Below are 25,255 nucleotides of genomic sequence, written 5' to 3'. Positions count from 1 at the left end.
TAAAGGAATTTGCTGAGCTGGAGTGCTGACCTCGGAGGGAATAGCAATATTTTATGGCTCTCGATTGACTGCAGGTGGCCGTGGGTATATAAATGAGCTCAGTCCATCGGCTCAGCAGGGGCAATTGGGACTCCAGGTGTCAGGAGGTACCACAGGCAGTGTGGGGGGGTGGGGAGGAATTGTGCTGTGATTCTGAGGGATGGTTTCATTCTCAGCAAATCCACAACCAATCTCCAAAAAAGAGAAGCAACATTCCGCCCCAGGGAAGACTCCTGGGGAGATGTGGGCAGAAGGCAAGCACTTGCCTAAGCAGTGTAATGGTTTTTTGTTTTTTTTTTTTTTTTAAAGATCCAGTTCTTGCAAAATTGTCAGAAGATAAAATCCAGCTGTGATGCAAGGCCAACATGGAGTCAAGAGGGAATAGTGATGTGACTGTCTCGGAGGGCAGGCAAGCCAGAGCATGGGTTTCAGCTCAGTGGTGTAAGGAAAGCTACATGCAATACTTGCTTAACATTTTTATTTGAAAGTTGGATCATTTATATTTTAGGATTATTCATATGTCCAAAGCCTAAGCTGATTTTATCCAACTTCCCAGTTTATGTGTCTTTCCCATGCCCCATTCTCTGTGCCCTTCTCTTCTCTTCTGTCATGGCTCTCTCCCACTTCCCAGCTCCAAACCTCACCCCTCAATCAGCTACAGCAAATGAGTTGCAGGCCTGCGGATTGATGCCCCCAGCATTTGCGCATTCTTCCCCCCACACCAGATGCTCCTAGTGGCCCATCCTGTTATGCTTCCTCTCTGCCCCAAAAGCAGAGCTGACCCCTGCCTTAATCCACCTATGTCTGGGACTCGTTTCCAGTCTTCGGCTGGCTGTATTGGCTCTATGATTATTAAAATAATAGTTTAATAAAAAAAGGGGGGGCTTTCTCACCTGCTTTCTTTCTGCTGCTCCAGGGGAACAGGAACTTAGAGCAGTGGTTCTCAACCCTCCTAAGGCTTTGATCCTTTAGTACAGTTCTTCATGCTGTGGTGACCTCCGGCCATAAGATTATCCTTGTGGCGACTTCAGGACTGTAACTTTGCTACTGTTAGGAATCGCAATGTGAATATCTGTGTTTTCTGATGGTCTCAGGCAACTCTGCGAAGGGGTCGTGACCCACAAGTTGAGAACCACTGGCTTAGAGGCTACCTTTGCTCACAGCGTCAACTCTTCCCGACCTGGCCCCTAAACGCCCAATGGACAACCAAAAGCAGAAAACCTTGGCCTCGCTGGCTCCATTCTGCCTAAGCCACCTTGGCTTTGAGGTGTTCTCTTTTGCACTTACCTCAGGGTTCAGTACATCTTGCGACAAGAGTACAAGGCTTTCTTGTTGTGACAAAGCTCTTCCTAACCAGCGCTGAGAGATAATGACGAATGGAACCACCGTTTAACAGGGACTGAGTATGTGTCATTTTCTTGCCCCACCCTCTCTCCCTTTCCTATAACCTGGGAACTCATGTCAGTGTTCCTCGGGACAGGAACTAAGGGCACTGCTCTCCTTTGTCTTGCTAGCATAGCTATACTGATTAAATTTCTCTGTTGTTTTCCACCATTTCTTCTTCCATTATCTGGATTTTATTATTATTATTATTTTGTTGGAATCCCTTCCCGCTAGAGTCAGGCCTCTCTTGCAGGACTCCAGCAACACCACCAGGGTTCGGGAGCTGAAGGGTTAACACGGGGAGCAGCCGCACTCTCCAAACCTCCCTGGCCATGACCTTGCTCTCACCTGTTCTTAGGAATTCCCAAGTTAGATTGGGACGGTAAGTTTGAGGTGTCTGAGTCATGCCTGCAGCAGAACTTCCCCTGAATGTCTTGGTTCCTCCCGAGACTTAGCTTTCTCATCTACAGACAGACTACCCCTTGCAGGGCTTGCAGTAGGAACACAGGTTTCATGGGCCCTTACACTTTAGATCGTAATAACCAGTTTGTGCCAGTTTTCGAGATTAGTAGGTGTGCCAGGATTCAGAGAGAAATCCAGGTGGGGAAAGTGTTAATCTGAACCCCTTATTCTGACATGACATGGTTGCTGGCCAACCCTGCTGTGCCCAGCAGCCAAAAAACGGAGAGAACAGGAGGGAGCTTATTTCCCAAAGCCGGTGCACTGTTCTGATTTGCAGCAAACTCCTTAAAGACTTATCTCAGATCTCTCAGGGTGTGTGAGAAGGCACAGTTTGTTTTGCTTTTGTTTTTCCATACATCTCTTGATTGGACCAGTGAGCCTGGAGGTCGGAAGACCTTCCGAGAATCCTGTTTTCTTGGAAGCTCTTAAGAGCCCAGGCACTATTCCCTGGAAAATATGAGGTTCTTGGGGGGATTTTTAGAAGCTTAAACTTTTCCATCAAAGTTAAAATATCTAGAAACTCGTTCCTGGGAAGCGTCGTCAACACCTTCTTAATTGGCCCACTTGGCCTCATTTCAAGGCTGTGGTTTCTAATTCAGATCCTGGCATCATACCAAGTCCTCCTCCAAGGATCAGAGCCTCCTTCTGGGATGGAAGATAAGCAGGAGCTTCCAGCCTGTGTTTCAGAGCTGGAGAGAAATGAAAGGAGCCTGACTGCTGGGCGGGCGTTGCATAAATCATGCTTACGTTGCTTTTAGGAAGTGTGTTTCTCTCTAGGAAAGCATCGCCCTCCAGGGAAATTCTTCTTCTTCCCCCTTTGCCTCCATCCCACAGCAAGTGTGAGGGCAGCTGCAAGACTAGATTCTTCTTTGGTCCGGGCTCAAAAGGTCAAGTCTGGGGGGTCAGGAAGCTTCTGTGTTTGCATCCAGATGGGTGAAAGCTTGGGCAGCAGAAATAAGGAAGAAGAAACTCACACACACACTCCCTCTCTCTCTGTGTGTCTCTCTCTCTCACACACACACATACACGTATGCACAACCTCACATACATACACATTCACATGCATACACATCACATACAGACACTCACAGACATACACACAGACACTCAAATACACACAGATACACACCCTCACATATACACACATATATGCTCACATATACACACTCACATACACATACATCACATACACACCTGTACTCACACATCACACACACACATACACACACACAAACCTCTTGGAAATCAAAGCAGCTCCCCTCCTTGGGGCTGCATCCAGAGCCCAGTTTTACCAGGGGCCACCCCTTTGGAGCTGTCCTTGACTTGCCCCTCCTCTCGCCCTCCTCACCGCCCCTTCCTTCCATGTCCCCCTTCCTTTTTACTGGGCATTCTCAATTCTGAAGAAAAGTCCCACGGAGATGGGTAAGACACTTACAGTTAAGTTGGGTTTTTTTTTTCAGATTCACAGAAATTCATTGTTTGGCTTTATGTCTCAACTAACACAAAGCACAAGGATTCAAAAGGAGAATTGCAGGAACTGGTCCCCGAGGATAACTCACCGCAGAGTTTCAGAGAACAGAACACAGATCTACCCTGGGTCTTTCTTCTGCCCTCCAAAGCCCTTTGTGCTCCTGAGCCCCCCCCCCCGCCCCCTCCCCCGCCCGTGGAGAGTTAAGTCAGTAACCCCTCTTTATTCCCAAGCTTGTGGGTTTTGAGTAAACTTGAATCTTTCCTAACTCCCATCTCTTTAAGATATACCCTTTTGCGGCCAGCAGTTGGCTGGCAGAGACTTAGTGAAAGCAGATAGCAGGGGCTTGGCCGAACTCTGCGATTCTTGCAGCTGAGTGGGAAAGAAGATGGGTCATGGGCATGTCTGAAAAGATATCCTTGGGGAAATGTTATGTGCTTTTGGAAACTGAAATATCTCTCAGATATATATTTCCAGAGTATATATGGTATAAAACGTGTACATTTATATGTGACATTCTACCAAACATATGTATATGGTAGCAAAAATAATAGGAAATCTAGGAATATCATAAGATAACGCAGCATCATGGTAACAGGGTAAATTCACAATATGCAATCAACCTTTGAACTGGTGAGATGGCTCAGTGGGTAAAGGCATTTACCATTCAAGTCAGGTGATCTGGGTTTGCTCTCCCGGCCCCAGATGATTGAGAGAACCATCTCCTGCAAGCTGTCCTCTGACCCTGGCATGCCTCTACCAATAAATAAACACAATAAGACATTTTAAGCAATAAGGAAATTCATCAGTTTTTTCTTTCACTAATTGTTCTAATCCAAATTATTTCAGAGCCGCCCGTGTCACTATTTGCATGCCTGTCAGACCAATCAGAGAAAGTTCAAAACTTCCTTCTCTGAGTGCCTGCACACAAAACCGATTCGACTACGTTTCGGTCAAACCATAAACCTTTGGCTCAACTAAATAGTGCTTTCTCCCATGTTCTGTTTCACAGGTTAATGGCCAAGTAACAAAACCAAAGCTAACTCTGCAAGGGAGACAGAGGGGCAGAGCTGCTCGAATTTTGCCTGCGGTGCTCGCTCACCAACTTTGGCTCTCCCAGTAGCTAGATGACTCGGCTTGAACAATTTACCACTTACAAGTTTATCACTCCAACTGGCAATAAGAGTATCCATGTCAGGGTGTTGTTCAGGGTGAAGCTGAAAGGGAAGGAGAATGCAGAAATTCAGTACAGCCACAGACACTTAGAGCAGCACCCTGGGAATGCTAACTGTATTGCTGAGGCTGCAGAAGGGGTTACAGAATGTTTCAGCAAGAACATCTCTAAAAACTCAATTTTTCAGCTGAGTCCGGGAACCTGGGATTTGCCCCTTTGGCTAAAAACCTTGCCACTTGCTCTTCACCAGTTCCCAAGACTTCGGGGAACCATGTGATAGCACCGGTTCTCGGCAGGAAGACAGAGAGATGAAGGGCTGTGTCAAAGGCGACCACCCAGTGCGAATGAGGGAGGGCCTTGTCTCTCAAGTCATTTGTGAATTGAAAGTTTAAATGTATTATAATCTCAAAGAGTAACAATTTTTTAAAAAAGACAAACAGGAATCTCAGCCAGGTGGACCGTGGACTCACAGGTGGCTGCTGACTTTAAATCGGCTTGTTGTGTGACCATCGGCCCCACCGAGTGATCTGATTAGGGCCTAAGACACAAAGCCAAGCAACTCCCAGTAAGGCCAATGTAGAGAAACCGGCCTAAGCGCAGGCGTGTTCCAGCCTCCCTGTAACACGCCCTCACTCTCTGCAGCAACACACACCACTCAGGACTTGGATGAAAGAGGAGAGCTTTGTCTGTTGTCTGTCCTCCTACTCAGAGAAGAGCAATCATTTTACCTGGACTTAAGCAAGCATGTCACGTGAGGACTATCTCGCCATTGCTCTACTTCCCCACAAGAAGGGAGATAAGCAAGGACAATCTTTTCCACCTCCCAAGGAACAGCCCTTAGGGGAACAAGAGCCAATGCTGTTTTATTGTGACCTCTAAATTGCAGGCTCCAAATGGGTGCTTTTTTTTTTTTTTTGAGGTCTCACTATGTAACCCAGGTTGGTCCAGAGCTTGTTTCTGTAGCCTAGTCTGGCCTCAAGCCTTGATTCTCCAGCCTCAGCCTCACAAGCGATCGAATTATAGGCATGTAGTGGGTACCACGCCCCTCACTCTGTTCCTCCACTTGGTATTGATTTTTCTTTAAGTTAACAGAAACTGCTTTCAAATTATAATACTTGATAAGATCAACAGAAACTCCATGGTAGGGTTTTATAAAAGCCATGCACGGAAGCTAATGATATATACGGTAAAGGGCAGGGGAGCTTGGAAGAGAGAAAGGGTGAAACTCACTTGAACAGGAAGTCAGTGTATAAAGGATAAATATAAGCCACAGAAGTCTGTATAGCATTTTTTTAATCACTGTGGAGCTAACCATCAGGAAATTTGAAACTTTATAATTCAGAGAAATGGTTTCTGGAAAAAAAGGGGGACCAGCTCAGGATGAAGTAAGGCTGGTGTCTTTCGGTAAAATTACAAATTCATCTTAATTTCTTAATTTTTTCCATGTGTATGTATGTTTGGAGTGGTAATTTTTTTAATTGTGGGAAAACCATTTTTCTTGGTATGTTTTAATAGTAGGAAGAAAAGACAATAGGGGCAGGAATCGGTGTAACTCACCGACAGAGTACTTGCCTAACATGTGCAAGGTTCTTAGTTTGACCCCAAACATTGGGGGAAGAAAAGCTCTTCTTTCTGTGATGGAGGGGGATTCAAAATTTCCAAGTTTTGCCGAATATCAGAAACCACCTTGGAAAATTCTGTGGCGTTCTAGAAACAATCAAACTACCACATGACATGGCTTCTCTGACGCTGAATCCAGGAAGGAGTTGGAGTTGGCAGGTCACCATACAAAGGCCACTCTTTTTTTGTTTGGGCCACCAACCAGTTCCCAAATCATGACACAGAGATTTACTATTAGTTTTGAATGCTGGGCCTAGTTTAGGCGTGTTTCTGGCTAGCTCTTTTTAGTTTAAATTAACTTGTTTCTTTTTATCTACCTTTTGCCTCAGGGCTTACTACCTTGCTTACTTCTGTGTCTCTTTCTTTCTTTGTCTGGCTGACTAGTGGCTGCCTGGCTAGCCCCAAGCATGTTCCTCCTTCTCTCCTCCTCCTCCTCCTCCTCCTCCTCCTCCTCCTCCTCTCATTCCTCCTTTTTTTTTCTAGCCAGATTTCTCTTATTTATTCTTTCTGCCTGGCAGCCCCACCTATCACGAGCCTAGATATTGACCTGTCAGCGTTTTTATTAGACCAATCAGGTGCCTTGGGCAGGCAAGGTGCAACAGTTGCAACACATCTTTACGTAATTAAACACACATCCTTGCATCGTTAAACAAAGGCAGGATAAACAAGAGTCACGCACCATTACACAGTTAAAGTAATATTCTGCAGCATAAACAATCGTAACACATCTTTGCCCAATTAAAACAATATTCCACAACCCCCCCCATGTCTGTTTTCTTGACATGTCCCTACCATGCTTACAGAAGTTGGGGTGCGATCCTCTTCCTCACTCCTTGCCCAAGCACCACCCTATTTCCTGGAAAAGAAATAATTACTTTTATCTTTACCCTTCAGGTTATGGAGATTGTTTGGAATATGAGTCAAGGTCGTGCCCCCCTCCCCGTTTTATGGTATTTTTACTGATAAGCTAAGCAGCGACCTTGACACTGAAGGTGTGCCGACAGCTGTTTTCTCCTGGACTGAAGCAGAAACTTTGATGTAAGTTTATTTTTCTCCATCACGTGAAGCTTATGGTGATTAAACCAGGCCTGTAGACTGCTGGGGACAGCAGACCTTGTGGAAGAAGAAAAGAGAGATTCCACAGCTCCTTGGGTAACCAAGTCATGTTCACAGCTGGAGGCAAAAAAAAAATGTCAGCAAGGGTTTCTTTTTCCCACCTTCATACTGCACCCTTGGGTGAGGAGATCATTGCTTTTTTGTGTTGCTCTGCCATGCCTGACCTGGGCAGAGGGGGTTCAGAGCAGATAAATACAAAGAGCCAGGGCTTGATGATAGGAGAGGAGAATGAGACCAGTTAGAACTTCGTAACGGAGATCTACGGGGATCAGGGGAATGATTACCCACAGTTTAGAGGAAAACTGCCCACACCCTCTCACTCAGCACGCCTTGAGTCACAGTGTGAGATTCCCAGCAAGTGTGTAATAGGCGTTTGTGGTAGATACTTTAATGTCAACTTGACACAAGCTACAGTCATTTGAGAGAAGGGAACCTCAATTAAGAAAATGCCTCCATAAGATTGGGCTGTAGGCGAGCCTGTAGGGCAGTTTCTTAATTAGTGATTGATGGGGGTGGTGCCATCTCAGGGCGGGTGGTCCTGGTTTCTACAAGAAATCAGGCTGAGCAAGCCTTGGGAAGCAAGCCAGTAAGCAGCATCCTCCATAGCCTTTGCATGCCAGGTTCCTGCCCTGTTCCTTGGATGATGAACAGTAATGTGACGTGTAAGCCAAATAAACTCTTTCCTCCTCAACTTGCTTTAGGTAGTGGTGTTTCGTCGAAGCAATAGGAACCCTAAGACTGTGAAGACTGGGTTACGCCCAGTCCCCTCATCTTTGCTCATGTTCCCCCACTGAGAAGTTTGCTTCCTCTGTTTAGTTAAATAAAACACCATTGAAACATACAGACTGCAGTCTCTAAATGTGTCGGGGGGGGGGGGGGCATGTTCTGGAACACTAAGGTTATGGTCACAATTACAGTATAGTGCCTTGGACAACATTGTGAAGTATTGACACCAATATAATGACCTTAAAGTTATACCCAACATCATTTGGTCATACCACTGGGAGAACATGTAAGGACAGAAGGGGGATTAAGGGCTCTCCACATCCCTTGCTGGGTCTTCAGGCCCCTTTGCCAGAGTAAGACCTGGCATAGCAGTGAGCCTCATCCAGAAACAGCGCCTGGTGGCCAGAGGGAGAACAGACTCCAGGTCTGAGAGAGAAGAGGAAAAAGCAATAAATGGAAATGCCATGGCTCTGTAGGCAATGGAATCTATTACTCAGAGATTAAAATGTCATGAGTCCTTGCAAAATGTTCTTTCCATCATAATGACTCCTGTCACCAGGAGAGGGGACTTTCCCCTCTCAGGAAAGGGGCTCACCTACTTGCTGTCTTTTTCTTTGGGCCTCAAAAACTGCCTCGTGTTTATTCATAATACTAACAATGGTTAATACCAGTGATCACATACCCTGTATGAACACATACCCTGTACAAAGGCTTCACAACTCGTCGGTCTTTCGGTGACTTTGTGTATGTTTTATTTCACCCCTGTGTTCCAGATGAGGAGACTGAGGCATGGAGATATTAGGTAGCATGTCCTAAGATTTCTGGGAAGAAGAGAACTGGGATTTGAACTCAGATCATTTCAGGGCTGGGGATGTAGTTTGGCGTAGAGTGCTTTCTTTGAATGCAGGAGGCCCCTAAATTCAGTCTCCAGAAGAGTCTTCTACCATCAAAAATAAACAAACAAATAAATAAATAAATAAATGGAGAAAAGAAAAAAATGAATTCAGCTCATTTCCCAAAACTTCCCCTCCACAGCCCAATTCTATCCATGGGAAAGCAGAAACACTATAAGGTCTCCTCAAAATTATCTTGTAGGCGTTTTCCTTTTCCCTCTCATACTGGGGAATAACAGAGGCCAACATCCGGGGGACGGAGGGTGGGACAGGAGTGCTAAGCCGAACTACAGCTGGGGTTAGTTAAATAAATGACTATGATTCACAACCGAGAGCTATTTATTAACTAACCTTTAGAATAACGTGTCACGGGGCGTGGTACCACATCCTTTAGGCCCAACACGTGGGTGGCAGGGGCAGGTGGCTCTCTGTGAGTTCAAGGCCAGTTTAGTCTACGTTGCAAGCTCTAGGTCAGCTAAGACTACGCAGCGAGACCTATCTCCAAAAAAAAAAAAAAGTAATTTTCAGAAAACATAGGTAAGGTCATAAACTGTTTGTATGGTGTGATCTCCAATTTTAAAAGTTTCTATACACAGGAACACATGCAGCCACTTAAAGATGTTTCCAATCAAGTATTGTGCTGTCACCAGATTAAGTAGAGACATTTACCTGTTGCTCATACTGCCTCCTCCTCCTCCTTCCTTCCTCCCTCTGTCCCCACCCATTTCCACACAGGTCTTACTAAGGTTTGAACTATTAGGAAGCTGTGGAAGCTTTGGTCTACTTAGCAGAAATAGGTCACTGTGGGTAACCTTGAAAACACTGCTTCTGACCCGACCTCTGCTTCCTGGCTGACCAACAGGTAAAGAAGTTGCCACCAACTCTTGCTGCCATAGGCAGTCACTTCAGCTTCTATGCCCTTTCTGTCTTATGGACTGCATCTCCATATCGTGCATCTGAGTAAACCTCTCCCCTTACGATGCTACTAAAGAAACTGGTACACATCCCTACAGGAATCTCCAAATGGGCTCCACAAGTTCAAGAAGCTTGAAGCTAGGACCAGCTGAATGAACCTCACTGTGATGGTGCCACCTTCTTCCTCCCTTCCTTCCTCCCTTCCTTCCTCCCTTCCTTCCTCCCTCCCTTCCTCCCTCCCTTCCTTCTCCCTTCCTCTGTTCTTCTCTCTCCCCCTCCCTTCCTCCCTTGCTTTCTTCCTTCTCTCCCTCTTTTTTTCACTTAGAGACACGGTAACACTTATTTAAAACCAAGAGCTCAGTACACAGAAATTTTCCTTAAATGATCAGACATGCCAGTTGCTGCTGTGATGTCCAGTCACCCTGGACATTCCAGTGTATGAGTCCTACAAACAAGCATGCCATTCTGCTTAGTCACGTTCAGCCATCACCAGAAAGTAAACATTGTTGCGTCTCCACTGCCCACACTTTGGACCCCATCTGAAGGTATACCAGTTGTCCCAATAATGCCCTTCATGGTAAAGGGACCTAGAATGAAGCTGTATGTGGTTGGTTTCCTGTCTTTTTCTATGCTTCAGTTTCAAAGTGTCTAGGTCTTTGCCTTTCATGACTCTGACTCTTTTGAAGACAACTTATGTTACAAAAAGATCCTCTGATTGGAACTTTCTGTGTTTCCCGTAACAGTCAGGCATTCATCTTCAGCCGGGCATGGCACAAGGATGATGCTGGGGTCCTCTTGCTGCAGCCTGGCAGATGGACTGAGAACTCAGCTGACCATCCTCTTTTAATCTTTTGCAGAAGGATGCATCTGCCAGAACTGTGACTGTTCTTTGTAATTAGTAAGTATATTGAGAGAGGTAGTTTAAAGTATATAAATATCTTTTTTGTGTGTCTGAATTTTCTACTTATTCATTTGGGTATGTGGACTCATGACTTCCCACTTTATAGCCAATCAATGGACTATAATGGGAATTGGGAACTAATGGCCTCTGCCATTATTTCTTCATTTAATTTTTGAGACAGCCTCACGTATCCCAGGCTTGCCTTCCGCTACTACCTAGCGAAAGATGACCTTGAACTTCTGATCCTCCTACCTCCCAAGAGCTGGAGTTACAGACGTGCACCGCCACACAGTTTACATGGTGCTGAGGTAGAACCTAGGGCTCTTGCATATGGTAGGCAACCGCTCTTCATCCCTCACCCGAGCCATCATCATTTATTGTGATGTCCACATTTTCTCCAGTTCACTGACTAGTGGGTGAAGCTCACTTCTTCGATGGCCTCCTGAAAAGATGGTTTATCCGCAGCCCAACCTGAGCTGTCTTCTTTCCCAATTTGGATCTCCCTGAGGATACTTGAGAGAAGTGGTACTGGACTCTTGAACGGCCACCACCAGGGCCCCCTGTCCTCCCCTTGAGGAGACCTAGGGCAAAGAGAAACATACTCACCTTAGAAACCCTTTACGCAAAAGGGCAGGTTTGGGGGAGGGGACTCATCACAGGGCCTGGGTTTCCTTAGGGAACATGCTCACGGGCCAGCAAATTGGAGGCAGTCAGGAGAAAAGATGTTCCTATCTTTTTCTGGAAAGTTCTTTGGCTGCCACCGAGGAAGCACTTCCTTTTTGTGATAAAGAGTGGACCCAGAGAAGGTGGGGGACAAGAAAGAAAAAGTCATTATAAAGGAAAAAACCACAGAGAATTCAGCCTCACGCTTGGAGCTCAAGCTCTGAGTCGCCTTTCCTGTGCCGCCTTACGTTATGACGAGAGCAGGAGAAAGCGGGGAAGGCTTTTTTTACTACTTTCATCTAAAGGCACCAGCAACTGTTCTGACTGAAATCAGAGGGAAACAGGCCTTCCCCATCCCCGAGTCCTACCTCCCCTCTCCCATCCTGCCCTCTTTCCACAAATCCTCCCCATCCCTTGAAGGGCACACCCCAACCCGGTGGCCTACCTCCTCCCTTCTGAGGCCCCTCTTCCAAAACCTCTGCCCCCCTCCCGCTGGTACCACAGGCGCATAACCCAGCTGTTACCATGTGTACCTTGACGGACATTTACAGCCCAAATGGTGATCTTGTAAAGCATTTTTGTCTGTCTGTCTGCTGTTTATTTTTTAAAAATAGCCTCAATTTTAATTCGTTGACTCATCTTATAAAATATACGGAACATGCAGCTTAGCGTGTTAAACCATTTTTACGTAGAGTTATGTGGATCCACGTTGCTGAGTGAACGTCACCACCATCTTTCTCCAGAAACTTCTTCACAGTGCAAAGGAAGAGGCTGGGGTGTGGCTCAGCTGTTAGGAATAACAGCTAAGAACACTAACATCTCCTAACCAGCTAGCTTTCCCAAACTCCCTGATTTTAGATCATCTTAATTGTGTGTGTGTGTGTGTGTGTGTGTGTGTGTGTGTGTGTGTGTGTAAGTATACCACATGCATACTGTGCCCGAGAAGGTCAGAAGAGGGCATTGGAGTTACAGATGGTCATGAGCTACCACGGGAGGAGGGGAGTGTTCGCAGCGGGGTAGGGAGGGATACTAGGAATCCATTTGAGGTTCTCTGTAAGAACAGCAAGTTCTCCTAGCTGCTGAGCCATCTCTCTAACCCCCAGCTCCCTTATTTTCGTGATAAATGATTCTAACAGTTACAGCTGCCCCAGTGCGTGCCAGGTGTTGAGCTAGCCACTCCATAGATGTTCCCATTTAATCTTTAAATAGGTACTATTATTATCTTTATTTCTCAGATGGGATAATGGAAGCCTATAGAATCTAGGAAGCTTGCCAGATCCCACAGGTGCCAGGTGCCAAAGTCAGCATTCCAATCTTATGGGTCTGTATAGTAAACTGGTGGCGGGGGGGGGGGCTGTCAGAAGGCTGTTATAGGGGCTGGAGAGATTGCTCAGTGTTTAGGAGCACTGGCTGCGCTTCCAGAGGACCCAGGTTCAATTATTAGCACCCACATAGCAGTTTGCAAATATATATATATACAGTTCCAGGAAACTCAACATCCCCCACAAAGGCATATGTGCAGGTAAAACTCCAATACACATAAGATTAAAAAAACAAGACATTAAAAAATATTTTTTAAAGACCAATACATAAAAACTGCAACTTGTGTTCTATGCGAGGACTGTCAGAGAAAAGGCTACTTCTCTTTCATTTACGGATGTCTACTTCATTACTTTCCATTTAAATAAGGTTAAGAAGATTTATTGGGTGTTGAGGTGCTTCTCCCTTAAGGGTTAAATGAAAAATAGACATAGTCAGTTTTTCTTGGGTAGAGCTGCAGAGGGTGCCCCGTTTGTCCTCAGCAAAGATTTGAAAAGCAAATATCAGCGTATCCCTTAGACTTCCACTCCATCAATAGATTTTCCAAGTATCAGCTTAGAAACCTCTATGTAATATCTCTCTCTCTCTCTCTCTCTCTCTCTCTCTCTCTCTCTCTCTCACACACACACACACACACACACACACACACACACACAAAGAGGCTCCCACAGCTGAGCTGTACCAACTTATCCCTGGAATATGTGTTGCAAGCTCTGGGCCTCTGCAATTCTAGGACATGTGTTGTCCACAGAGGGTTCTGGAAAGAGTCACGGAGGGTTGGGCTGTTCTGCTTGTTTTCCTCAGCAAGGAGAGTATTTTACTCTCAGGGCAGTCAGGAAACCCCAACCTCACCACAAGCAACCCTCTCTCAGGCTAATCACAAAATTGTTCCTCTAAGAGTTGAGCAAAGTCCCCACGAAAGACAGCAATAAAAAAAATGAACAGCAGCTATTCTGTGAATTGACTTTCTGGGACTTGTTGGAAAATTCGGTCATAAATAATCTCTGGCTTCTTTGCCTTAAAAAACCCAGGGTCGATTGTTGATCTTATATAATAAATAAACTCACATGGGATGTTTGAAATTGGCGGTAACCAGGTGTTCCCAAGGCTTCCTCAGCCTACAACCCAATCTTTATTCTTAGTGTCAAAGTGTTCCCATCAGGCCCACTATGGAACCTATTGGCTCCTCGGCAACTTCTGGGAATGGTGGTCATGCCATTTTGCTTCCTGTACCACTGTTGTCCTGGCCATACCAGTTACCCCAAGCCAAAGGCATCCAATATGAATGAAGCCCAAGGTGATTGGTCAGGTGACCTAAGCAGGGCTCCAGCTCTTCATAAGACCTGAGTGTATACCAGTTGAGATGACTTTCTTGCTACTTTCTCCATGTATGTTGCATGTACTTTCCGATTGAAAATCTGCTCCCTCCCCATTCCCGTTGACGTGTCCTGAGTATCTCATGGTTTTCCAAACTGGAGAGATTCTAACACCATTGCCTACAGAAGATTCTTAATCTTTACCTTATCTGTTCTTTCTCAAGTGCTGAGTACGTGTGCTTTGGATCGCACCTTTCTAATTCTTTAATTTTTTTTCTAATCTTCTGCTAGTCTCTCGATCCATTCTTCTGGTTTTATCAGTTCTCCATAATAAAAATTCTTAAAGCAGGGTTGGTAATACTCCTTTTACAGAGTACTACCTTTCTAAGCCTTATCTGGGATCTGAGACCAGACAGGGTCTGGGCAGCCGCTTTTTCTGACCCTACAGTCAAGAGGAATATGTGCTGGTTTGGAACAGCCACAGCGCTCCTCCGGGTCTCCCCCTTTGCCCCTGACACCCTTCCTTGGGTCATTCTGGATCTGTAGTTGCCTATGTTATGAATCGGCGAGTCTGTTTCCCGTTGACTTTCCAGCTCTGTTTGTTCTGACGGGTCAGACGTGGTGGTGTCATTGCCACCTCCGGTCTCACACCTGGTGGCCCCTGGTCTGCTCAATAAGTATTGAGTGATGATGACATGTATTCCATGAACTGCCTCTGCAGACCGGGGTGGGGGCAATGTGCCCGAGGACGTGTGAAGCCACAGGACAAACACCTGCCGCTTTCCTAAAGAGTCAGTTTCACAGTGAGGTAAGTCATCCCAAACATCCTTTTTAAACGGTCATTTTAAAGTGTGGTCAAACATAAGCTTTACATGACTTGTTTTAGGAAAATAAATAACTTCAGAAATAGTAGTGCAAGGGCTGGAGAGATGGCTCAGAGGTTAAGAACACTGTCTGCTCTTCCAGAGGTCCTGAGTTCAATTCCCAACAACCACATCGTGGCTCACAACCATCTGTAGTGAGATATGGTGCCCTCTTCTGGCCTGCAGGCAGGACACTGTATACATAATAAATAACATTTTAAATCTAACGCATAAAATCCTAGGCCGCAAGTGTTGTAGGCCTTGTGAGCCAAGCATTCCTACTGCCGCAACACCAACAGACACAGACAGACAGTATGCGGCACATGAACAATGATGTTTCAGTAAAAATAGAATTACAAGGCAGGCAAAGGGGAAAGCAAAGACACAGCAAATCTATGGTTAGCAGAGGAAGCAGGAAACGAGAAGACACTGGCCAACCCTATGAGGCCGCGCTGTTGCAGGATGAATGATTCGAGCAACTTAAACATTACAGTGTGAAGACTGTAATGAATGATATCAGAGTTGACACCCCGGACATTTGCTGAGAGAACAGTCTTTGATGTCTTCATGTCACATCCCCATCCAGTGAGAGGTGGAGTATGCTAGACTCCCTGGACTGGAGTAGACGCTTTACTGTGGATATTGTATGCGAAAGCGTAACTACTCCATCACATGCTTCCACTATGATCACAGGTCCAATGTAATGGGGTCAACCAGTTATGGGGAAGAAACTCCAAACCTGGAGGTTGAAACGAACTTTTCTCTCTTCCTGAATTAATCACTGGGGGACATTTTGTTATAGTAACAGAAAGCTACCATCCACGTGCAAGCTCAGCTTGTGAGTATAACAACGGTAGGACCCACGTGTAAGCTGAAAGATTGACAAGCGAGGCCTGAGTAAGTCTAAGGTGATTGTACCAACCGGAGTAGCGGATGCAGGGGCAGCAGCAGTAACAGCTGTGGGAGGGAGGAGAGCATCCTCTGAGGGCAGCGTGGGGAACATGATGGACACAGCTTCTCTGCCCATCCATGCCTTTCCCTCTGGTATCTAGACAAATAGCAACTCTCCAGTCAACACCGGGACAGTGGCTGCTGATGCCCAGGGAGAAAGTTCTTCAGTAAAATATTATAAAATAAGAACGTTACAGGGCACGTGCCAGTAAAAGATACTAGGGGTGTGGTGGCACACACCCATAAATAACCCCAGGACTCACTGAGCAGAGGCAGGAGGATTGTGAGTTTCCGGATAGTCTGAGCTACATAGTGAGACTATTGCGGTTATGTTCCACTGTTTAGGACCTCTGGTTTTGAGAACCGGTGGCGCGTCACAAGCCACACTTCGACAGGCTTGGAGATAGAATTTAAATATGAAAATCGTTCTGTCTGACACAATGAAATACCAACTTCATACAGAGTTTCTGATGAACTAGCAGTTACTGACTAAATCTCCTTTGAATTAATTTTCTTGGTGCCTGAAGATATACAGCCACTAAGAACACACACAAAAAAACATCCTAAATTATATACAAACCATGACGACCCCGAGTTACACACATCTCAGGATCTATCAAAAAACGTAATAATTAATACTGAAATATTTGAAGCTGAACTGTAAGAAGAGCTAAATCTTTCAGAAAAGTAGTCCCACACATGTTATCACTGCAAGGTTTACTAAAATTCACATTTCAAGTCATTCTTCAGAACTCTACCCTGACGTCATTGGCCTATGGAGTCGTGACACCTGTTCCAGGAACGCCTATATTGGATTTTATTATCAAAGTTAAATTTATCTGAAAGTGTTTGGTTTTCCCTTGGCCAACAGCAACTGGCATGGCTTTCAATGGCGTCATTTGAAAATGAATTTGCTGAACGCATGGTCTTTACCATTTGAGTGAATAGGCAAGAGAACAAACCCGAGACAGCTTATGACTTGCCAGGCCAACGCAACAATGTAAAGTATTGCTTATTACACAAAATCATGACCTCATAATATTTCTTTTCCATTAAGAATCTTTTCCATTAAGTAGCTACTTAATGTTATTACACTTATCAACTTTGGATAGTAAAATAGTTTTCAATGGCAATGTTTAAAGTTCAGTAATTGCCCCTTTGTCCTCTGTTTTTCTGAGCGAGAACCCATGGGTTTGCGTTAGGCCTTGTAATTTGTGTGGCTGCTGTGGGAGGAATTAGGGCAGGTGGTCCTGGGGGAGTGGGAAGGTCTAACATGAGGAGGAAACCGGAAGCGGGGCTGAGAGGCAGAGCATTTGGTTAGCACTTGGTTAGCACGCACAGGGCACTGGGGTTCATTCAGCTCCAGTGTTGTGAAAACAAAAACAAAGATTCTCATTGAAAAGCCACTTATCTCCCAGAGCAGTGGCTCTCAGAATGGAGCCCCAAGTCAGGGTGACCCGACCTAGAAAGCCTGCCCTAGCCCATCATGTTTAAAACTGCTCCCCTACACACACACATCCATATTCACACATGCTTACATGCACTAATAACACACTTACACATGCATTTACATGCATGTACTCACACGTAAATATTCACTTAACAGTTATACACACATACACACTCACATACACATACAGTTAAGTATCTCTCACACAAATACACTTGCACATCTACACATCTTACAAATATACACACACTTAAACAAATACACACTTACACATGCACACATCCATGCACACTTATACAGTCTTACACACTCATGAATACATACAGTAACACATACATACAAACACACACATACACATACATTCACAGGCCCACACTCTTATACAAATATTTTATATGCATACTTATATAAATACACACTTATACAGTCTTACACACATGTGCACACATACACATTCATACACACTTTATAAGCTCACTGTCTATTACAGAAACACTACATACATACATGCCCTTATACACATTTACACAACCATACACACTTTCATTCACGTATACATACATGCACATCATCACAATCACAAACACTTGCACACACTCAAACACATAGTCATTAACACACACACACGAACACACACATAGAGTTTCACATGTATACTTACATGCATATTGGTTCTTTCCCTGTTTTGTGTTCCACCTTTTCACCCAACAACTCACAAGCTATCCTTATTCTTTCTTATTTTCTGTGTTTATTGTGTGTCTTCCCTATTTGCCAAGAGAAGGCTGACTCTCTCAACGGGTGGTATTTTCCTGTTTCATTCACTGATATCCCCAGAAATAAAATGCCTGGGAGAGAGGTAACATTAGAAAAATATTTATTGGATGAAGACAGATTAAAGGTGCCTCAGTCAAATAAATATGTGACCATAATTGATAAGAAGAAGGTTCTTTCACGGGGTTTGTAAAGTCACTAGCGTTTGTTCCTGACCTGGGGCTATGACTGAGGCTAGCTCACTGAGGGAGAGCTCACGGAGGATCTGGGAAGAAGAAGGCTGCATGCTCCTCTACTTTCTTACCTGCTGTGGTTGGAGCTATATCACTCTTCTGGCCAATGAGGAAACTGAAGGTATGTGTGATGCAGGCCAGGGCATTTATTCTTTTTTTTTTTTTTTTTCCATCTCATTTGGTTGTGACCATGGAAACAAGGGGACAAGGCACAAGGTGGAAACAGCCTGGATCCCCTAATGGGTGCCTGAAGGAAGGCTTCCTTCTGCTTTTCTGGGAGGAAATCTTCACTGTGATAGACCACTTAGCTCTAGGGGCGTATTTGTTACAGCACCGTGTTTGTCTCACGGACAGACCCTGACTAGTTCCCATCACCAACAGACACAGAGAATAAACTTAGAGAAATCCGCTCTTCACAGTAACTCTTTCAGAGAGTATTTGGGGCTTTCTGTGGCTTACGGGCACCTTATTCACAAGTGGAAGTATAAATGGGTACCGCCCAGACAATGTGTCACACAGAAACCACAGAGATTGGGAAGTGAGCACAGAGCATACAAATGTGCCTTGGGACGCCTTCTGCTGAGGTTTGGACTTCAGCAAACCCACCTTTTGACCTTGAACAAGTCAATTTGCACCTCTGGGCCCGAGTTCTTTAGCTGAATGTAAAGATGGTTCCATTAACTACTTCCTAATCTTGCTTGTGGTGATCAGGTGACCCAAAATACAGAAAGGGACCCTGCAATGCCTTAGAGGATGTGATCTGTTGTCATTATTATTGGATAACACTTAAACTGGCAGAACCTGAATGGACACAAAGGAAGAACATAGTCTCCTATGACTGGTGTTCCACGTACAGTCCTCCTGGCTTAGAGGCAGCCATCTACCACTCACCAGCGAACGGAAAGGCTGAAGACAGGAAAGGAAGGACTGCATCCTCTGTGTCCTCCAGACAGACAACACTGACAGCTGGCATGCCCAACCAGCTCCTTTGGAATAACTAAAATTAAAGAGCATCAACAGCAGTGGTAACAATCGCTAACGTAAACTCACTGATTTGACACAGCTCCGTGAGTGAGGCGCTGTTCCTACCCACTCTCCACACGCGATGAGAAAGCACAGAGGCATGAAGTCACTAGCCCAGCATCATGTAGTAGTGGGCAAAGCAGCTGGGCTCCAGGTTTTCAAGTATGATACAAAGGGTACAGAAAGCGCCGGGTCTAGAGCTAAGAGAGTCCCGAAATGAGTCTCAACCCTCACACTCGGTGATCAACTGACTTTCCAGGCAACAGCTTGATCGCTGAAGCCATTACTTCTCTGTCTCAGAGATTATGTGGCAATAAGTATTCATTCCTACTGATACTGATGTTCTTATCATTCTCAATAATACTAACTAGCAGTGATGATGTCAGCTCCCTCAAGGAGGTGTTGAAGATTGATTGGGATACTGTTCATGCACAGTCAGAACAGCTTCTCAGTAAATGTTGGCTGTTTCCTGGTACTGTCCTATGTGGCTGCCCTGAACGTCCCCAGTGCCCGCAATAGAGTCTTGGCACAGGGGGACATTCTGCGTGTCTCTTCTGCTCTCCCCTGGGATTTACAGTGGGACCTGCTTCTCAGTCCAGCACGAGAGTCAGTCTTCCATCACTGTAACAAATCACTCCTCAAGCCAAGAGGTTTGTTACGGCTCATGGTTTTAGACCATTATCTGAAAGACCCAGTGCTGTTAGGCCTTGGGTTGTGCCACTTCTGGTTTGCAATGGAGGTGTGCGGATGGCGGAGCAAACTGCTCGTCTCCTGGCTAGGAAGCAGAGGAAGAAAAGAAAAAAAACAGGGAGCGAAGAGACAGCTCAGTTGGTAAATTGCTTGCCTTGCCAACATGAGGGCCAGAACTGGATGCCAGGATCCCTTTAAGAAGCTGGACATGATGGTAAATACTTGTAATCCGAGGGCTGGGGAGAAGAAACAAGGGGTTCCGTAGGATTTGTTGACCAGCTAATTTAGCCCACTTGTCGAGTTCTAGGCCAGTGGAAGATCTTGTGTCAAAACAAAACAAAAATAGTGGATGAGACCCTGAAAAATAATACTTAAGACACACACAGAATGTTGGGGGGGGGGGAGATGCAGGACACAGAGACTGAAGGTCCACCAGTCTCTTTTAAGGGCAGGTCCTCAAGGACCTGGGAGGGTAGGCATTTAACATCCAAATGGCAAGGGTTAACCGAAGGCAGCCTCTTTTCAAACTTCTTGGGACACACAGCAGCTGGCAGGCTCAGCCTGTGCAGGCTTTTTTGTCAGAAGGCCCAGTTCCCATCTCCACCCTCAGAAGCCTGCCAAGCCTTCGTCTCCGGGTTAGGCCACCCTGACCTCCATCTGTGGGTAAAAGAGAAGGGTGCTAGCAACTCAAGAAGCGCCTGATGTTGGACGCCATGACTTCTGCTCCTCAAGACGAAGGCCCTGGAGCAGAAGCTGCTGGAGGGTCCTGAGTCATCTTCAACAACAAAAAAATGTTCCACGGAATTGTGGCGACCGAGTCCATTCGACTGTTCAGATTCCAGTTCTTTAAAAAGTGACCACGCTGTGCAGGGAGAGGTGGGGAGAGGTAAAAGGAGCCTGTCCTGCCGTTGGATCGGGTCTAAAATCTGGTCTCACCCTATCAAAAAGCAGTATTTGACAAGAGGCGTTTAAAAGTCACACAGGTTTTTATCGGAGACTCTTGAGGGGGGAGGAGGGGTGAGTGGTCTCTGTAGAAAGGGCTCCAGCAAGTGAAGTGTAAGCAGTCAGTGGGCTTCAGGAACACAGACCAAGACTAACAGGGTGACTGCCACTCAAAGTCACTTTCCTTGCAGGAAAAACGGGGACCTAATCATGCCAGCCCAGACAGACGGAAACTCTACCTATCCATTGCTATGACTCTCCATATTTTAGGGAAAGCTGACTGCTTCCAGAGGTCAGCTTGCTCACCTGGCCTAGCACGGGGGTACCATTTCAGGTTTGGCCTGGTGCCTAGCGTTCTAATACAGGAGGTCAGTCTCTGGAAAAAAAAACCCATCTGTGGTAATGTCAACGTACATGATGCAGTCACAGCTTGGAGACTCATCTCTCTCTAGCGGCAGCTGTGGGCTTCACCACACAAGACACATCAGAAGATGCCAAGCCAACCCAACAGCATCTCCCAGGGATGGCCCTCTACAAAGGTCACCATTTTCCAGACCGTTCGTATCCTCCAGAGAGGTTCTCATCTCCACCTCTTTCCTCAGCCTGCTATTTCTCTTTCATTTGGCCTGTCTCTGTTTCTTTCTGGTCTTTCTCTTTCTTTCTTCCTGAGTTCCATTCTTTTTCCTTCCCCTGGCTTGTCTAGAATTTTTTTAATTGATTCTGTGTCGATATTTCCTGTCATAATTTAACAAACTGATCATTTAAGGAAACAAATGCTGCCCAGTTCATCTGAATTTTGAATACACAACAAATATTTTGGACATATGTCAAAAGGTAAGTTCTTATTTAGCCAAAATTTAAATCAAACTGGGAATCCCACAGTTTCTGGCTATGTGACTCCCTAGCTCACGGTACACTGTGTAGGACTCAAATGTTTTCTTGTGCCTCTTCAAAATAAAAGGCTGCTCTATGATAAACTCTGTAATTCTCTCATAATTTAAAAGATATGATTAAGCAGTTCCCGGATGCTCTGGAGAGTTTGGGGTCTCTTTATGCACGACACCCATGCTGGATCTCTAGGGAGCCCTTTGAATTCAACACCACCACTCATGCCCCTCCTTGAACCATCCTCAAGGTCAAGGGAGGTTGCAGTGTGGCCACGTGCCAACAGGCATATCAGGCCTATGTGAAAGAAAAGGTTAATTTTGCATATAGTTGGAGTAAGGCAATTAAATTATAAGCTTTTTCCTTTCCTTTTTGTCTCGTATTTGATACATTCTCAGAAGAAAGAATTTCCCTTTCTGAGTCTCCTTTGGTCGTCCTTGAGAGTGAAATACAAGAAAAGGTGTACAGGCAAACACTGCCAGGTCATGTGAGGTCATTCTCCTGCCTGCTGCTATTTGGAAAAACAAACAAACAAACAAACAAAACAACAACAACAACAAAAACCCAGCTTCTGTATGTGAAGGACATCAAGTTGTCTGAAGAAATCGGTACCAAGGGCTCTGCAGGACATCCTGCATCTCCTTCCACCCTGAGTGACTCCAGAAACTGCTGGAAGTCCCCCAAGGAGTCCCACGAGAACGGACCCCATTCCCAAAGTCCCTAGGAAGCCTGCCTCCGGGCGCTTCCGTTTCTTGGTGCTGCGGTCCAGGCCGGGCTTTCTGCTCTGCCTTCTGGAGGACAGCCATCCTTATTGAGTGTATTTCCAAGAAAGCAGTTGACAGGGTTGGCAGCGCTATTCCTGGAAATGTTCAATAGGCCATCCTCTGGCAAGGCCCGCTGCTGACGGATGGGTCTGAAGGGGTACCGCGTGCTCAGCGCCATCTAGGCCGGGCCTATTCCCAGGTGCCTCTGAGCACCAGCCATCTCCGAATACCATGGGCTGTCAGCTGGCCTGGACCTCAGGGCCTCTTCTGTAACTGCTTCTGCCTCCCTGGCAGGATGGATGCCAGCCAACTTGCTGCTAAATGAAGACAGGCGCCCTGTGACTATAAATTATAAAACGTCAGATCCAGCGGATGATCTTGCTGTGTGTCTCTGCAGTCAGCTTGGTGGTGGTGGTGGGGGGGGAGGACACTTGACCATAGCCAGAGGGCATTCAGAATGGTGGCTTTGACTCTTGGGGCAGCCTTTGGAGAGAGGCCAATCCTGCTGCGAGGCAGAACAGCTCCCTCAAAGCTGAGAGTTTCCCTCAGTAGTTGTCTAGTACAGTAGGGACCAAGGCTTCTTGGGATCTGTGTGGGGTGCATTTTGGGGGGTCCGTCTGTGTGGTGGGGGTCATATGTAGATATCCCTAGTCTCCTTCTACCACCGTGTCAGCTGTAGGCCCCTACTGGCAGAATAACACAAGAGTAGCCTGAGCTCTCTGGAAGGACAGGCCGAAGAGCTAGTCCCTGAGGCCAGGGCTGTGTGCTTCAAGTCCTCTCCTTCACAGCATATGCTGCGTTCCTTCGGGAAATCCAAGGGCCACATTTGCTTTTGGAAACATGTCGCAGACAGATGGACAAATGGATGAACAAGGACATGGATGGACATACACACATGCTCTAGATGTTGCTGAAAGTCCCCCCCTCCTCCAAGGCAAGATTGCCCTTAGGTGAAAATCACTACCCAGAGGCAAGGAGCTGGGTTCCTGGAGGTGATGCCAGCAATGCTAGCTGACAATCTGGTGGGTTGGGATACCAGGCAAGCCACAGAATCCATCCGTGGGTCTCAGTTTCCTCATCTCTAAACCGGGAACAAAGAGAAGGTGGGAACAAGGGCCTATGGAGGCTGCACATGACACACTTTCAGGGATGTTTAGTTTACAGATAAAAGAAAACAGCCGGGGTTTAAGCAGAGCTTAAAGGGCGGGGCTCCTCTGAAAAGAAAAAGCCGGGCTGGTTATTTATAAGATTTCCACATGCTTTAAACTGTTTCTCCCCCTCTTCCACTTTCTCACAGAATAACAGTGCTGTGCCCCCAAGATTAGCGAACAAGATTTCTTCAGAAAGGGCTCTGGAAGATTTTTGTTGTTATTGCTGTCCACTGTCATTACCTACCTCCTCTTCCCCCTCCCCGCCCCATCAGCATCCTGGGAACTGTATTTCTCCGAGGAAAGAACAGGAAATAGCTAGAGGGGAGGGCAGGGGTCGGAGGGCGGGTGGGGTCTCCTTGATCTTCTTCAGAGAATGTGTATATTTTCCTGTCTAGTCAGAAACAGAAACTGACCGGGAACTATCCCATGCCCATAGGAAGCCGCTGTGGCTTTAAAACGGCCTTGCCGTTATATAATTCCCTGCTGGCGTCCTCCCTCTAGCTTTCAAGGAATTGTAAAGAAAGCGTGAAAGACTTCTCCTGGCTCCTACCGGCAGAAAACACAAAGGGAAATGGGGAATAACCTGAACTCCCTGGCAGGTACCGGCGGCCCCGGCGCCGGCGCCGGGAGAGGACCGGGGCTGCGCGGGTCCTGGGGACTCCTTCACAGCACATGCTGTGATCTTTTGAAGGCTCCAAGGCCACTTTTGCTTTTGGAAACAGGACACTGTGATTAATCAAAGAAAACAAAACCAGCTTCGTTTCCCATAACAGGTCCACGGAGGGCTTTTCTAAGAAAAACCTTGATCGAAATGTTCCTTCTCTTTTCCTAAAGGCCAAAGAGGAGGGGAATCCACGGAAGTCGGGTCCTGAAGAGTCCCCCTTCCCAGAAAAGGGCTTCGTTATGCTAACTCCCTCAGAGCAGCCGGGCGGCAACACGTCTGCTGCAGCATCGTCGGCCCCTCTGGCAAAAAGCAAGTGATGTCTTGTCCTCCCCCTCCTCCCGCCCCGCACCCACTCAGGTGCTCACCGGCGCTCCCTGGGCCCTTCTTATCAGGCAGGTTTTCTGGAAGATCTGGGGCCGAACCAAACCAGTGAGAACGAGGATCAGAGAAAGTAGGCAGCTGGGATTCCTGTTGCCAGCTCACACAGGCTGACTCTGCAGGAGGTTCTTGCTGTAGGTAGTGAGACAGAGGCAAAAGAGGTTCCACCTGGGTACATGCAGAGCTCAAATAAATAATATTTCAATATAATCTGTTTAAATAAAGATTAGTTTTCAAAAATCCACACTGAACAAAATCTCTAACATTCATAGTATCAGAATGCACTTTCACAAGTAGGGGACGCTCCCAGCTCCCAGCGGTCGCATACTCTTGACTTTGACATTGGAAAGTCCCTACAAAGGAGCTCTGTGCAATGCGAATACCCGAAGAGCCCTGAATTTTGAAACAGAAGAGCAGTGAACCCCATGAGGGTGCAAACTCACTTTCAACCTCTTAGATTGCTCCCCTAGGCTTAAGCCTGGCCACATCTCCAT

At 46.1% G+C, this 25,255-nt stretch overlaps 1 long non-coding RNA gene across 5 annotated transcripts in view; it reads right to left on the bottom strand.

The window, feature by feature from the left end:
* Window positions 1-3,578: 3,578 nt before the first annotated feature.
* Window positions 3,579-25,255, bottom strand: part of LOC126503854 (uncharacterized) — a 29,004-nt gene continuing 7,327 nt past the window's right edge. The window contains exons 3-10 of one of the 5 annotated variants that reach the window (XR_007592422.1): window positions 24,749-24,893; window positions 10,950-11,278; window positions 9,233-9,376; window positions 8,688-8,928; window positions 7,126-7,319; window positions 6,939-7,002; window positions 4,510-4,569; window positions 3,579-4,108 (exon numbers count right to left, since the gene is read on the bottom strand). This is a non-coding gene — a long non-coding RNA (uncharacterized lncRNA). The remainder of the gene's footprint in view (window positions 4,109-4,509; window positions 4,570-6,938; window positions 7,003-7,125; window positions 7,320-8,687; window positions 8,929-9,232; window positions 9,377-10,949; window positions 11,279-24,748; window positions 24,894-25,255) is intronic. The other 4 variants (XR_007592420.1, XR_007592423.1, XR_007592424.1 and 1 more) reach the window with 4 other exon arrangements.

The sequence above is a fragment of the Alexandromys fortis genome, unplaced genomic scaffold (assembly GCF_014885135.2).
Source record: "Alexandromys fortis isolate MF-2015 unplaced genomic scaffold, M_Fortis_MF-2015_v1.1 scaffold_50, whole genome shotgun sequence".
In the NCBI taxonomy this organism is placed as follows: domain Eukaryota; kingdom Metazoa; phylum Chordata; class Mammalia; order Rodentia; family Cricetidae; genus Alexandromys; species Alexandromys fortis.
The sequence above is the reverse complement of the archived record's forward strand: the minus strand, read 5'-3'. Positions and strand labels throughout refer to the sequence as shown.